This window comes from Tachypleus tridentatus, chromosome 6, assembly GCF_004210375.1.
Source record: "Tachypleus tridentatus isolate NWPU-2018 chromosome 6, ASM421037v1, whole genome shotgun sequence".
In the NCBI taxonomy this organism is placed as follows: Eukaryota; Metazoa; Arthropoda; class Merostomata; order Xiphosura; family Limulidae; genus Tachypleus; species Tachypleus tridentatus.
This window is the reverse complement of record NC_134830.1, coordinates 69,140,524-69,157,457: the sequence shown is the minus strand read 5'-3', so window position 1 is coordinate 69,157,457 and position 16,934 is coordinate 69,140,524. Positions and strand designations below refer to the sequence as shown.

Genomic DNA, 16,934 nt, shown 5'->3' with positions numbered 1-16,934 from the left:
TAGTATACAATGTGTTAGGTATATTAAGAAATAAGTATTCTGATTTTAACTAGGTTATCATACTATCTAGAATTTTTTAAGTATTAAGAGTTTGTATTAAGTTGAAATTTGGAAATTTACAGATGTTTTGTAATATTGAAAGTACTTTACCTGAAATATAAAAATTAGAGATAGAAGGAAACATTTTGATAAATGTCTTAAGATATTTAAATTAGAGCTTATTGTTAACTTAAATCACTTTCTGTAAGTATTTATAAAAATACAGTTTATTTTTTACCAGATTGAATGCATAATTTGTATTGTAAGAGTTACATAATAGAAGTTTGTTTTTAACAATTCATTTTTTATAAAAATATTTATTTGATAATGAAAACTGTCACTAATTTGAAGTGTAGGTGATAAATTAGTGTTAGCAGAGAGATGGTTTGAAGTGATGTTATATTAGGTGGATAGTATAATGAGAAGCACATTCCATTTTTTATGAGTGTTATAAAGATATTGTTATATGGTACAAATAATGAGCTTCAGATGATTTTCAAGAAATATTAATCAAATGTGCATTTAACTTCTTGTTGGAGAGGAATGTTGACTATAATTCCAAATGTTCTATCTATTTCTACATGAATTGTGGCAAACTTTTATTAAAATTTACAAATCTGTTGAAAACAAAAACTTAGATGTGATACACTCAAGATCTATATCTGAATTAACAAGGTTGTTAATTAACCTTGTTCATGTGAAGATTAAGAATACTTTTGTACACTTTGCATGTTAGATTTACATAATCTATAGAACCTTTGAAATGCAAATCTGCAGTTTATTCATTATCCTTCTGTATTGTATCTGGTGTTAACTTTCCTTCACCATGGACTGTTACTGAATCAGCAGTGTAGGGTAAAATGTATAATTGGTAACTCTAACATCAAATGCATAATACCATGTTAAATGACATTCTGTAAAAAGTTGTTACATGCACTTTGACCCCATAATTATGCACATAGGGCTGAAGCAGATTAATGGTATAGATGTATACTGATATTTCCTACAAAGAAGCTGTTATTTTATATGCTAGTGCAAAGGTCAAGTTAGATTAATAGCATCCTTTTCTTATTCACTTAGCTTTATTCTGGTTACTTGTGTCAAACCAAGTTTATAGGAATATGCATAACAAAATTGTGAAGTTTTTGGCTTAAATGTGTAGTGGTTTAAAATTTTTATAAGTTAGCAAGAAATGTAAACTTACATGAGAATTAAATGTACTTTTAATTTTTGAAATATTCTGCAAGTTTTTCACTTTTATGGATTTTGTATTGTGAGAGAGAGTTTGTTACAACTATGCTAGAAATTCAACTGTTAGTGCATTGGTAGAGAGCGAACATACCTGTTATTCGTTAAAGAAATTTTGAATCAGAGATAATGTTTTTCTAATATCTCTATTATTAGCTTTCTATTATTAATTTCTAAACTCTTATAAAGAAGTAAACTAAAAGGTTCCCTATGTTACTCCTAGAAGTAAATGTGTGTATGTTATCAGTCTTATAATTTTCTTTTAATATATACTAATTATTAAATAATTTTGTTTTGAAATTGTGATATAACTGCATTAAGTTGTTCTTGTTTAATAATTTTATTTTTGATTCTGATTTTGATAATATCATTTAGAATCAAAAAGTTTTATTTTACTTATCATGTACCATTCTCTCAATATTCTATTGATACATCTTGCATATTTGTATTATTTTCTGTTTATCCTTTTTTAAATAGCTTGATATTCATGATTGCAACATAATTGCAGAAGTAACAAATAAAAAAATATATATATTGAATAACGTGAAGGTAGAAGTTTTGTACAATTGTAAACATTTGTTATTGAAATACTAAGACTCAACTGAGAAGGTGGGTGAGTGTCAAAAACTAATTATTTCTTTGGTTGTATTGTTCATCATTAGACTGTTTTCATCTCTTGAATCCATCACAATTACTAGTAGGGTGATTAACTTTTATTTGAATAATTTAGAGAAAAATAGAGACACATATGCTTTTTAGGCTCTACTGATATTTACCATAAACATAGGCTATTTAGCATATCATTATTAGGGGTTATCATTTCTATTAACATGTAATAGGTGTATATTTGAGATTTACCCCTTTTCCAATTCTGCTAACAGAATAGTTTCGTTCAAAGTACGCTGTTTTACACTTGGTTACAAATTTAGAGCATGTGCTGTTGTGATGTTAGGCTACATTGTTTTCCAGTTGGGCAAATGAATTTTTATGTGGAATTTAGGGACTGACTAAAATTTTATTAGGTGGACTTTCTAAGCCTGGAAATGGATGTGTGATTGTTGTAATTACAAGTTTTGAAGAAAGTACATAAATATTTGACTTCCCCATTTAAAGCCACTAACGCACGTCTAAGAAAGTTGTCGTTCATTTAAGATATTATGTGATATCTTTAGAAATGATTCTGAAATTTTAAGCGTCACTCGGGTTAGTGACCGTTATATCGAATCCATAGTATTCGAAGAACAACGATTTTTATGTTTTAAAAGTTATGCATTTGATTATTTAACAACTGTAAATAGAATAATATTTTAGGATCAACATATTTTTGGACACTTATACCCAGTAGTTACAAAAACAAATTCATTTTCTATTTTTGTTTAAATTAAATAAATAGTTATACGCCAGGTCCTTACATAATTACTTTTCACAATTCTTGCTCATGCGCATGTGCCACGTGCTCTTCGGAAAAGCACGTGGCGCAAATCTTTAGAAATTGGCGCGCAGCGCGAAAACTTGCCATTTTCCTCTTCCTCGTATATTTGGTTGGCTGAATGCTTGTAGGCTTGCCTCTCTGAAGCCAATTACCTAAATGTGGCTACATCGCATATAAGTTGAACACATAGAAAGTTGATTGGTCAAACAGAGAGGAGTACTGCTTGGCTTGTTAACCACCGGGAGCGAGTAGGGGAACACTTGACATTTAGTTAATTGTCTTGAACACTGTGTGGCGGTAATTTTCCATGAAAGTAAAACGTCCATTGCGAAATATCTTTATACCTGCATGTATTTTAATAACATCTACAAAATTTCAGTTTTATAATTTTTATTAAAACTATTATTTTTACCACTACAAATTTTAATTGTATTTATCAATTCGCGTAATCTATTTCTGTCTGAATAATTTTTACTAATGTGTTGTTTCCTAAATTGTATTAAGTTTTGATGAGCTGTAATTTTGTGAGCAGTCATAAATCATTCAGAAAAATAAGTACTCACACACAAAATTTAACAAATGTTTTGGAGTGGTATTTGATAGGTTACAACAGTGCGATAAGTTTGATACGTCGGACAGCAGGTAGAGCTACATAATGAAAGTCTTAACCTCATTTTGCATATATTGAAGGGAATCTGATGTTAAGGTGAGCAGCTTTTGTGGTTGCCATAGTAACACATGACCTTATTTAACATCAGGATGATGAGCTTTCTGGTCCAACTGTCTCGACCTGTCTGTGTAAAGGTTCATGTCTTTATCACGTGAACAAGGCGTCCATGGGTATTTTTCTGCTGGCGCTGGCGTTCGCGTGGTACAAGATGTTTTCGGGATCAGCGTCTTGAAGTGACTACAGTGCATATGCAGCGCTACAGCAGTATTTGTTATATTGGTAACTAGCAGTGCCGCATTGCTAACCTTGTTACCGTAGTAACAGACGAAGCGAGAAGTCGAGGGAAAGGTCGGTGTTATCTTTATATCTACGTTCATTATCCATATTTTCATATTTGGTTACTTGTAATTTCTGTTTTGTTTCCTCTAAAAGCGTCAAAATTAAAAATAGCCACAAATTTGCAACTATTTAACATGGTTTCAAATTGCCAGAAGGATACAAGGGTGTTATGACGAGAAAAGAAACACATTAAGTGGTGACTAAAGGAAAGTACTTCCGGTACATCAGTGTCATCTTTCTGTTGTAACATTTCTCTCGGTTAATAAGTACATTCAAAAGCACCGACGGCTGTATCTCTTTTGTTGCATAAATGTTTCAGAGGAATACAAGCCTTCTGTAAGGCTGTTTTGTGAACACAACCTATTATGAAATCTTCCATACAGGAAGTAGGTGCTGTCACGTATTTGCATCTCCATAACTGGCGCATGCGCGAAGATAATTTTTCTTGTTAATTATTGGTGAGTTTCACCTGAAGGGTTTTGATGGTAGGAGATTTTAGGTGTAGGTATGAAAAGGTAGTGTGTATGATAACGGCTTGATTTCCTGTCGACTTTTAAATGTTACCATTAGATTTTTTCAATACATTTATGAACATTTTATAATACGTTATTTTTCTAAAGTGTTTTTTTCTCCTGTTTTTAAATCATACAAGATTAACAGTGATAGGTCGACTGGGTTGTTTTGTGCTGTCATTCAACACAAGCGATAGATCTATATGGCTGGGGTGTATGAAAGTTATCCTAGTCGATTGTGACGTCTCCATTAAACATTGGTGAGCTGTTTGTATAAAACTGTCATGTCTGCTTTGGGAATTTTTTATTTTATTTTTAGCCAGTAAGATGTTATTTTCAACAAACGATCCTGCAAGAAATGTATAAATAGTAATACAACTGTTGGACACCTACAATTTTCGTACTCGTATGTCTTCATTTATACTGTTTTAGCATAAACCAATATAACGTTATTGCCTTATGATATGTCAAATTCTATGTACATTGTTGTTGTTGTAAATTATGGTTGGTTGGTTTTTGTTCAGATTTGTCAACACAAAATTGGTGCTTTCTTTCTACTATGAGATTGGTGCGTTGTTTACATGTTTTAAATAGTTACTGCATAATTTCAAATTAATTATTATTTTTTCTTAGAAGAATGATACATACCTGTAATATTCATGTGTACAGTAAGCAAAGCACCTGATTTTTTTATTTATTTTACGTAACGTTTAAGTCCAGATAGGATGTAAGCAGAGATATTAAAATCTAATAGTAATTACAAGGTCGAACGTGTTCAAGTGTTTAGCATGGGAACTATTGATTTGCTGGCTTATTTTTCGCGTCCTATGGAGCCGCGAGTGCGTGATAGAGATGACGGTCAAATCCCAGTACTTGTTCTAACAAGAGTATCTCAAAAGCTGACAGTGGGTGTTTCTGACTTCAAAAATAGGGACAGCTAGTGCACGTACGGAAGGTGTATATATAAAAAAAAGCATCATTCCCCCTTGAAAACGTGGTTAACATGTTATATCTTTTATTAGATAACAGAAAATATGTAAAACTATGTTTTTAGAACACACTCGACGAGATATGTTCAAATATGATCTCAAATCCTAGTTTAAAGCAGGATTTCCTAAATACCTGAACTTTTCATGACTTTAGTTACATTTTCTCATAAAAAGTGTTGTGAACCTGATGTAGTTTCTTAGATCTTTTTATTACAATTAACTTACAAAACGATCAAACAAGTTTATCTGTATTATCGAGCGTAAAAGTGAAACCCAAAATAACACGTATCAGTTTCACAAGTTAATATTTAGTCTGCATTCCCTTATATTTCAGTACTGCTTCACGTCGTCGTGGTATGCTTTCAGTAAGTTTGTATAGGTATTCCTGAGTGATTGACTGCCGATCTTTGAAGCACTTTAAAACGTTCATCATCCAGGTTTGGGTTGCGATCTTTCGTTAATCGGTTTATTTCAGCTCGTGGATTTTTTATCAGATTGATATCAGGTGATTGACCTGGCCATACCATAACATCAGTTCTATTATGTCTAAAAATATCTACAGTTATGGAGTCCTTAAAAGATAAACTTGTTTGATCATTTTGTAGGCTAAGTGGAATAAGAAAATCTAAGAAACTACACCAGGTTCACAACACCATTTATGGAAAAATGTAACTAAAGTCATGAAAAGTTTAGGTATTTTCGAAAGCCACTGTTAAAATAGGATTTGAGATCATATTTGAACAGATCCCGTCGAGTACGTTCTAAAAACGTATAGTTTTACGTATTTTTCTGTTATCTGATAAAAGATGTAATAGATTACCATTTTCAAGGGGGAGCCACTTTTTGTCTACGCCCTATAGCTTTTGAGTAGCTTTGCGCTAATACCCGAAAAACAAACCATTAAACTCCCAAAAATGATCAGAAAGTAAAAATAAAAACTGCCAGTCACATGCATATGAAAGTGTCCTATTAATTGAAGGTTTAAATCAACCAAGGCCCCCAGTTGTTTAGGGTTGTACATATTCTTATATGCATTCTGAGCCCTTTTGCACAACTCAGAATCAAATTTTAACGTTACTTTGTAGAAATCAAAAGGTAAAGAAACTCAGGAATCACAACTTCTCATGCTACCAGATGGACCAACCTGGTAACCATACGAGACTAGTTATATTTTTTAAACGTTAATACTCAACCATTTTACTTAAGTATGCCCAGTTAACTTTTAAAAACTCATTTGTACGTAAAAAAAAAATATCACCGAATTAACTAGTTATCACCCTTCCTTTGTATGAATGAAAATGATTGAAATTTAGATCAGTTGAGAACAAAGAATTGCTGGTAATAAAATGCAACGTGTTTACTTCACACAAAATTTAACCATTCTTTATACTCGTACCTGAGAAAGGCCATTTTGACGGATTTCCGTTTACAAATGGAGTACTTTCACCCATGCAGGTGAGACTCGTGAAAAGATTGTAAGTGCAATTCATGGATTATAATAAAGCTAATGATTGGATTTTTATACAATTCAAGATAAGAATGCTGAGAATTTTTTAAAAAGACATGTAAGCATGGTTGAATTAAACTCAGTTAAAAAATTACAAGCTCGTAAGTACATATCGTGGCCTGATTCAAGTAGAACCTTTGACAGAATTACAAGAAAAGCCCTGAATGAATTTAGATTGCAATTTGCTGTGATGGTAGTTATAACTTTTGACGAGCAATTATGATTGAAACCTTGAATCGATTGCCGATGAATCTTTTGATTGGATCATTAGTGTAACCTTTGAAAATAATTACATATAAAATGTCTGGGGGTAGTTGAACTGAAATAGCCGAGAAGTATTGTTTGTTTTTTATTTAAGGTTTTTACCAAAACATTTAACAGTGTTGCTAGTAAGATACCTGTATAGAAGACCTGGCATGGCCTGGTGGATAGGGAACTCGTGGTTTGGAGGCATTATAACGTGTTGATCAGTACCATTATTCGTTGATAAATAGTAGTCCAAGATAGATGACGTTGACTCATTTGCCTTCCCTATTATTGTCTGTTATTCCAGATATAAGGATGAAAATGAAATCAAAATCAAAATAGCACTTCAAGAAGTATCTAAGACGGGATTGTATGTAAATCTTCTCGACAGAAGTGTAAACTGTTGGCATTATTCTAATTAAAATCTGTGATAAGGTTATGAATAACTGACGTAACAGGACTTCAAGAAACTTTCTGGAAAGATTGTTAGTAAATAAAGTTCACGGCATAATTGTAAGGGAAACTCTTTAAACCAATAAGAACAATCGATTTTACTATGTGTAAGATATAATTTCTATACAATGTATCTCTACGTCTACAGTTTAGTTGTATATTTATCTGTATTTTTGTACGGTTGTCTCTACCTAATTTAGCCGTATATAATATTTTGGCAGAGCTTCCCAGTGTCTCAACGGTAGGGTTGATAACGCTAAAAATTGGATTTAGATATTGGTGATGGGTACATAACACATTAGAAGTTATTCATCTTTTGATAACTTTTGCTTTACTTACTCCAAAATTATTATTTGCGAAGTTGTAAAACAACAACACAAAAACTAGACCATAACACCAAAACTAAAAGGGCAAAGTTTCTCAAAATTCTTCGCTATATAAATTACCTCTGAATACTTGGATGTTCTGTAAATATTTATAGTGTTTTATCTAGTTACGTTAGTTTAAAAAGCCATTATGTAAAAAGGTTTTATTCTTTGCTTTTCTACAGGTCTGGGCATGGCCTAGAGTTAATATTTATATGGATGTATATCTTAGGATTAATAATTCGGGACGTATTGCCGGAAAAAAAAAATATACGTTTCATTGCTCGATTAGACGGTGATCCAAGCGTTTGCAATGGATGATGTTAAGTCACTACCTTCTTTCTAGCCTATCAATTAAAAACTAGGAGCTTTAAATAACTGGTAGTCAGGGCGCTAGATGCGCAAGCTGCAGTAATGGGTTTGAATCCCGTTGGCCCAGCATGGCCAGGTGGTTAAAGCGCTCGACTCGTATTCTGAGGGTCGCCGGTTCCAATCTCTGTCACACCAAACATGCTCGCCCTTTTAGCCGTGGTGGGCGTTATAATGTTACGGTCAATTTCACTATTCGTTGGTAAAAGAGTAGCCCAAAGTTGGTGGTGAGTGGTGATGACTAACTGCCTTCCCTGTAGTCTTACACTAAATTAGGGACGGCTAGCGCAGATAACCCTCGTGTATCTTTGCGCAAAATTCAAAAACAAACAAGAATGATACAAAAAGTAATTCATGGAATCAAGACAATATAGGAATGATGACTGAATTCACTAATTTTTAGAAACAAGTATTGTCAGGTATCAGTGGGGTAACTACAAACCCCCCCACACACACTTAAAAAGTGATTAGGTCCCCTATATTTATTCCTTTTCTTGGTAAGTCTTAAGTTTCTCGGACCTTTTGAGCACCCTTTCTAATAAGAGATACAAGTGTACATATGTATACAATAAGACGCTGTTTTTTCACAAATAAATTGTATTTTAAAACTGGAAAACAACACCTAACTCATTATGTGTCAAAACACGAATAAAATACACATACACACTGTATGTGTGTATAAATTCATGATTATTATAAAACTTGGTAAGTTTAGCTTTAAACTTACTGCTTCGTATTTGCAATAAATGAGGTTTGGTTTGTTTTGAATTTCGCGCAAAGCTACACGAAGACTATCCGCGCTCGCCGTTCCTAATATAACTGTAAGACTAGAGGGAAGGCAGCTCGCCATTACCACTCACCGCCAACTCTTGGCTACTCTTTTACCAACAAATAGTGGGATTGACCGTAACATTGTAACGCCCCATGACTGAAAGGGCAAACAAGTTTGGTGTGATGGGGATTCGAACCCGTGACCCTCAGGTTACGAGTCGAGTGCCTTAACTACCTGGCTATGCCAGGCCCTGAATGAGGTTACCCCTCTTGTGGCGTTTTTGGAATCTTTATAATACGTTGTGTATAACAACGTTTTTATATTACGAAAATAAATTACGTACAGTTAGCATGTCACAATTTTAGTGGACATTGCGTTATTTTGAAAATATTTTTGTTATTAAAATCACAAGTGAATCAAATTGTCTTAAATTGTATGTGTCGAAAACAAGAAAGTTCCGTGTTTTGTTTAAACCTCTTCCGTCTTATATAATGTTTTGCCTGAAAATATTTCAAATCCTTATTAACATTTCGCTTACAAAATTAATAAACCTGGAATTTCGGTAAAACAAGAAGGGCTTGTTGATATCAGTAGCCAATTTTATCTCGGTAAGGAAATATATCAGTGATATTACCAGTTTCATGTTTGAAACTTGTGTAAACCGTAAAACAGATACTGTGCAATTAACAGGTTTTTACATAACTTACTGCAGATTATACCTATAGTTGGTTACTGGCTTCAACAGTAAGATGCGTTAATATTCACAAGTCACTACAAACAAACATGATGTTTCTATCTAATAAGGGAAGCGGGAACTACTTTTAAAAATAGTTTTTATTTTACTCACTAGATGGCACAAATATTAAGGCAGACAACAGTAAACAGCTGAGTGCATTCTAAACCAATTATGTTAAGAAGTCTTTGGCCTACAGGATTGTTCCGGCATCTTATAAAATTTCTTTGTGCTATTGTGTGAGCAGTAGCATTACTTCAGATTGTGTAGCTGGGACATTTAAGTGACTTTCTATGATAATACGTTATTTTGTAAGTGGTTACGAGATATTTTTTCCTACCAATAAAGAAACTAGGGCAAATATCTGAGCCTTTTATTTGTAAGTATTCCATGAACATGGATGTTATTAATTCTACAACAATGAGTAACTGTGTGGACGGTTAAAGAAAATTATCTAATGTAATGAAGACATTCCTATCACAAAAACGAGCAAAGGCTGGAGTGTCAATAGGCCAAAAACTAGCTTTAGATTTGCTTGCTTAGAAATACCTTTGAATGTTAGCGAAAATTAAAGAATACAAAGCTAATAAGAATCTTTTTCGGGAATACTAACTCGTAAGTTTCACACGCTGCCTCTTCAAATCCACTTTGTCAGTTGTGTTTTAACGTGGGAAGATATTCTGATTTTATGAGAATAGAGCAGCAAACTCCAGCTTGGGAGTTGCTTCTGACTTCGTCAGAGTGATCAAATATCTCTTGGTACGTATAACGTGCTTGAAAGTTGTCCGTAAAGGCAGTTAATGCCGCCGAACATTAAAGTTATACTAAATGAAAGTATAAAGCTCATATTTCATTTGACTCTGAGTTATACCGGTTTCGGGGAAATTCCACTTGTTATCAGTTAAACCTAAACATGGACAAATAAAAATAAGCCAAATTGCGAATTGTGTGTTATATGAATGGCGTTACAAGCTATTTGTACTTAATCATCGAACGTATGTTTATATAGGATTTGTACAATATTCGTGCTACTAATTTATTCTTCTGAATTATTTAGCAGACAATTTGTTTAATGTGATAAATGTATATACAAGACTCAATCTTCTATTATATTCAGTATTTGTTACTTTGTTATATTAGTTTCGGGAAATTTTATCTCTAATCAGTTAAGGCCTATCAGTACGTACATTCAACCAGAGCTTCTAATGCGGTATTGACTGTAATGTGCATTCGAAAATAACAGAAGCACGTATACTGGGTGTTAAATGAGATCGTTGAAATACTTTACAGAATGAATCAGTTGAGATCTTCGTATTTACTTCATAATTATGTAGCCGCCATTTGTTATCTTCACAAACGTCAGCACGACCACAAAGGATAAAGACGTGACTGAAAAGAATAAATAAATCAAAGGCATAAAAGAAACTGTAGAGCAAAGTTTTATGATGTTGTAAGAAGCAACTTAACACCAGGAAAAAAACAAAAAGACAACAAAAACGTGGCAGTTATTCTAAAAGAAATACTCTGGCCATTCCATATCGTACACATCTTCAACCGTCTTAAAGCTGAAGACATGGCCCATGGTCAAGATACAACAAACATATACAGCACTGCACAAAAGTGTTATAATAATAGAATATTTTGTTATTATTTCTATTTTATGGGGCTAATTCTTCCATGCTATTACATAATGTAAATTTCAACACTATGGTGATATTTCACTGTTTCCTGTTGACAATTGAATGAGTCAAGAATAGAATACTTGTCATTCTTTAGAATTCCCATATACTTGTACCAAGGGTATGTTATAAGGGTTTTGCTTGAATAAACATACTAATCAAATTTAGATTCTGATATAACTCTTATAATGCCTCTTGTAATGTCTCAACTATACAGAAAGAATCTAGCAAGAAGCTGGTATATGGTACCGATATATGCTAGAAGAAGTCAATTTCATAGCACTTCACAAATACACCTTCATAAAAACAGTGTTTAACATTATATATATTTATAATTTTGTTGTCATGCCACGCTCCAAAAAGTGTAGAGAATTGTCAATATGGCAAAGAGTTTGCATAAAAGCTTTACTTGATCCTGGCTGGACGTTGATAAATTGCTGCATACTTTAATTAAATGTTCCGCAAACACTATCAAGTACACCCTAGATCGTGAGACCGAGACAGGTAAATTTTAAAATAAGGAAGGAAGAGACAGAACATCTAAATTAAATGATACTGATGTTAAGTATTTTCGTTCATGCAGCATTCGGGACAGAAGGAAGACTGCCACTGATCTCAAGCATGAGATAAACGATCATGGACCAAAAGAAAGAAAAGTGTCCAGATATACATTGTCAATAACACTCAACGAAAGTGGAATATTTGATCGTGAAGCAGTTAAAACTCTCTACTTCGATCTCTAAATTTGTCAAGAGACTGAAATTTGCTAAAAAGTACAAATCCTGGACTGCTGATTATTGGAAAAGGATGTTATGGATGGATGAGTCCGAGTTTTAAATATTTGATTCAAAACGTAGGTTGTACGTCCGGCGGGAGAAAAGTGAAAGATACAGTGCATATTACCTACCATGAAGCATGGGCGAAGCAGTGTAATGATTCGCGGGTGTTTTTATGCTGAGGTAACAGGAGATATTTATTAAACAAATGGAATAATGAAGCAGCGTAACCACCACCAAAAACTAATCTGTCATGGTTTACTTAGCGGTTTGCGTGATATAGGTAAAGGATTCTACTACCAAGAAAATAATGACCCCAAACACTGATTCAATATATGCAGAAATTCCTTAACTGAGATCTCAGGAAGCTGCTGGAGTCATTCAAATGATGAACTGATCTCTACAGAGCCCCAATCTCAACCCAATATAGCAGATTTGGAATTTGATAGACCAAAATCTTGACAAATTAAAAGTTATTTCCAAATATATTTTTGGAAGTGTATTAGAGATATTTGGAGTAAACTTTCAAAGGATACTTTAAATAAAGATGCCGCAACAATGTCTGAAAAGAATATCTGCAGTTATTAAGGCAAAAGGAGGACACGAAATATTAACTGGTGGCTGAATTCAAGTACTGTCGTTCAGCTTTTGTGTTACACTAAATGTTAAGAATATTAAATTTTAATATTTCACATGTGATTTACCTTCCATTGTTCTGTAAAAGTAACCTGAAATATAATCCCGTTAACAGAAGGTTACAAAAGATATGGCCAATGTTTGAGTTACAAGTGTACTGTCGGACTGGGCTTAGTGTTAGATCAAGGAAGGTTTGTGGAAACGTTTATAGAATTGAAGAGATGACTGCTCATAGCCCAAAGTATTGTGCGTTATGATATGATGAAAAGGTATTCTTCATTTCTACTGCCAAGGGGTATTTTTCGCTTTCCTTAACCTGTTTTCATCTTGTACTCTAAAAGGCGTAATGAATTAACTTTGAAGAGAGGTTGTATACCAGTGCATGTACCCTAAAGGTTTTAGCCAGAGAACCCAGGAACTGATGACCAAGCTTAAGGACCACTATAACATGTTTATATTAAGAAAAGCAAATGAAGAAACATTAAAACTTGTTTTGTGAAGTGTTAACTAAGTTCCTACTGTATTTAGTATTTTTTTTTGTAAACATTAACAAAGTAAATGTTTTTACTTTTATATATCAAGGACTTAATCAGTGTTGGAGTGTTTAATTATAAGTGAGTATTGTGATACAAATGTTGACGACTTTGAGTAAGTACTCAACAAACAATAATTATATCTGTTTGCCTCAGATGAAAGAAGGTCCACCTTTCGAGAATGCTTGGGTTAAAAAGCTACAGTGTCTTGCAGAAGTATTCGCATCTTGCAAAGTTTCTGCACCTTATTGCCATTTGAGCTTGCAATCATATTTAGAATCTACACAATTTACTCCAAACTGAGAAAGCTAAAAAACGCTAATATTATCTTAGTAAATTAGGTTTTTAAAGAAAATTAGCATATTCTCACTTGCATGAGTATTCAACCTCCTTTTGCCACGCTAACCGTAAATCAGTTCAAGTGCAAAAGATTAACTTGAAATATCACAAAATTAGCTTAATGGTCTGTGTCTGTGTGTACTCAAAGTGGTTTAACTTGATTTCAAAGTAAATGCATTTGTTCAAGCCATAACTCGCACAATCATACGACAAACTATCCGTGAAGTTTAAAGAGAAACAAGTCGGGAATAAAGTGGTAGAGAAGCTCAGATCAGGAAAATTTCAAAGTTGCTGATTTTGTCTTAGAGAACGGTGAAATATATCGATTAAGAAGTGGAATGTTTTTCACACCATCCAGTAGCTACACAGACAGGCTGCACTTCCAAATGAAGCAGCCGGGCAAGCAGGAAGCTGGTTAGGGAAGCCAATGTGATGCCAATAGTAACTTTGAAAGATTTACAAAGTTCCATGTCTGAGAGGGAAAACAGTTCACGTGCATCAACAATATCCCGGTCTCTACACGAAGCTGGTCTGTGTGGGCGAGTTGTAAAGAAAGAAGTTCTTACTGAAAAAGAATAATATTAATATTGTATGGAGTTTATAACAAAGTATGTAAATGATGCTGCAGACATGTGATAGAAGGTTTTGTGGTCAAATGAGACAAATATTGATCTGTGTGGTCTAAAGTGAAAAAACAAACTTTACGTTTGGCACAATACCAACACACCCTATCACCCAGTTAAGGCCATCCAAGTGGGTGGTGGCAACATCACGTTAAAGTGACGCTTCTCATGAGTAGGGACTGGGAAACTTGTCAGGATTGAGGCAAAGATGGATGGAGCAAAATATAGATGAGTCCTAGAGGAAAACCTGCTTAAGTCAGCCAAGAATCTAAAATTGGATCGAAAATTCGCATATCAGCAGGACATTGAGCCGAAGCACAAGGACAAAGCCACGTTGTAGAGGTTTTGAAAGAAGAAAGTGAATGTCTTGGAGAGACCCAGTTAAAGTCCTGAGTTGAAAAAAAATAGAAAATTTATGGCCAGTTTTGAAGAGTACAGTTCATCAACGATCCCTAACGAACTTCTCAGATGTAAAACAATTACACCATCCCTTTGTGCAAAGCTAAAAAAGATTCACATGAGTAATTGCCCAAAGGCGCTTCTACCAAGTACTGATTTAGGGGGCTGAATACTTATGCGATCAGCAAATTTCAAATTATATATTTTCTTTGTTGGTTTCGTTAATATTCAGTCTCTTTCACACATAACGTTAATTTGATAATTATATTTTTGAATAAAAACAATTTAATAAAATATTGTTTACATTATTTGTATTTCACCAAAGTGTGACGTTATTGATAGTGAATCCTATTGCAAGACACTATATGTAATTATAAGTTAAATTGGCTTTTTTTATTCTTCGCATTTTTTCTGACTTCGTAAATATCCGGTTCAAATATACTTTAAAACATATAAAACGACACAATTTTCTTGAACCTTCTTGCATTCTTGTTATTATAACTTACTACTGCAGGTAATAATAATATTGTCGGTATGTAGTAACTTAGCAAGGGCTGACAGTGGGGTAAAATTATGTGAGAGTAGATCAATGACGTCAGCGAACAGGAGAAACATCATTAATATGGACTCTTACTGGTAAGATAGTAACTTTATAATAATATACAACATGCCGTTTGAATCTGCGGTAAACGTAACCTTAATGGTTTATGGGCTTTCCTTTAGGTGGTCTATAAATCAGTCGCATAATTATGCAAAAGAAGTGTCAGAACAGTGTATAGACTGATCCCAATGTGATTTGCCGAGATAAAAGCGAAAAGAAAAAACATTCATATGGTCCGCAAACAACAGATGTTTGAGAACTACTGCACTTAACATTATGAACGTTTTAGGTATATGTGACTTCTTCGTGCAGTTGCAAGGTTAGGGCGCTTGACACGTAATCTGAGGATAGCAGGTTCGAATCCCCGTCATACCAAATATATTCGCTTTCCGGTCTTGGGGACACTATTATTTTACGGTCAGTCCCACTATTCATTAGTAAAAGAGTAGCTCAAGAGATGGCGGTGAGTGGTGATTACTAGCTGCCTTCCCTCTAGTCTGACATTGCTAAATTAGCTACGGCTAGGGCTGATAACCCTCTTGTAGCTTTGCTCGAAATTCAAAAGTTCATGCAGTTGTGTAACGAAAGTCCTGTTTTTCACGATGATTGATGAAATTCGTATTTTTACAAATAAAAACACAGGTTATTTGTTGGATTATGCAGTAATCTATTGCATTGATTTTTGTTTAGCTTGTTATTTAAAAGCCACCAATTCTAAATTAGGGACGGTTAGCGCTCGTGCAACTGGCGAAATTCAAACCGAATCTTATATGTCATCCAACCTTAAAATCTTATAATGTTTATGAGTTTTGTGTCTCTATTCGAGAGAATAATTATGTGGGCTTATTCTAGTTTTTAGCGGATCGAAATGTAAATTTGGGGTTTCCATTGCCAAAAAAAAAAAAAAAAAATCTCATTACTTTGGGATTGTGTGTGCGTTAAAAGAGTGATAACTTATTTGATTAGTGTAGCACAAAAACTTGCGATGGGTGTTCTTAACTAGGCCTATTTCCTATAGTTACCATAATATTTCGTACATATTGCAATATACCTCCGTTGTTTCATGAAGTTATAGTAGCCACTGTAGTAAGCGATTCATTTCGTCTGTATCCTAAAACTAAGGTGCGCAATCCGTGAACATTATTCGGACGCCATATATTTCTTCCTTGATATATAAATAAGAAATTGTCCACCGTTGCTTTGTCTTATTGTGTGGTCTTTGTTAGGATGAAGTTGTGATTGTGAATTGTGCACGTGCATCTTCTTGTGTTAGTTTTTCGTCGATTAATATTCGACAATTATTTAAGTTGGTCTGAGGTTTTCCACTTATAAAATAGCTTAATTTCTGTTCACATGACGAGATGTGGTATTTTAATGCCTTAAAAACATATATTTTAGACACCGAGTTACTCAGCCTGTTGAAACTATGCGGAAATCGTCTTTTACATTAGTCCTGATCTAGTTAAGTCTTAGAATATAGGTAATCTTCATGTCGTTTACGAGCGGCTCATTTCTAAACACTGCAAACCTAACTTTGTTAGTGAACCATAAATAGCTCACTACACAACAAAGTGTTTGCTTCTTGAACACTGTTGGGTGTTCTTTATGGATTTTTGGCTGATGATCAGGAAAATCACACCAAATTTGCCCATCACGTATCGTTTCATCGAAATC

General features: G+C 33.8%; 1 protein-coding gene across 6 annotated transcripts in view; it reads left to right on the top strand.

Annotated features, from left to right (window-relative positions):
- Positions 1–16,934, top strand: part of LOC143252753 (serine/threonine-protein kinase tousled-like 2) — an 84,014-nt gene that overhangs the window by 10,566 nt on the left and 56,514 nt on the right. The window contains exon 1 of one of the 6 annotated variants that reach the window (XM_076505387.1): positions 3,570–3,737. The exons of 4 other annotated variants lie outside the window; for them this stretch is intronic. The gene's annotated coding sequence lies outside the window, so the exon portion shown is untranslated. Of the gene's footprint in view, positions 1–3,569; positions 3,738–4,476; positions 4,501–16,934 lie in introns of those variants that run through there. One more of the 6 variants, XM_076505386.1, reaches the window with a different exon arrangement.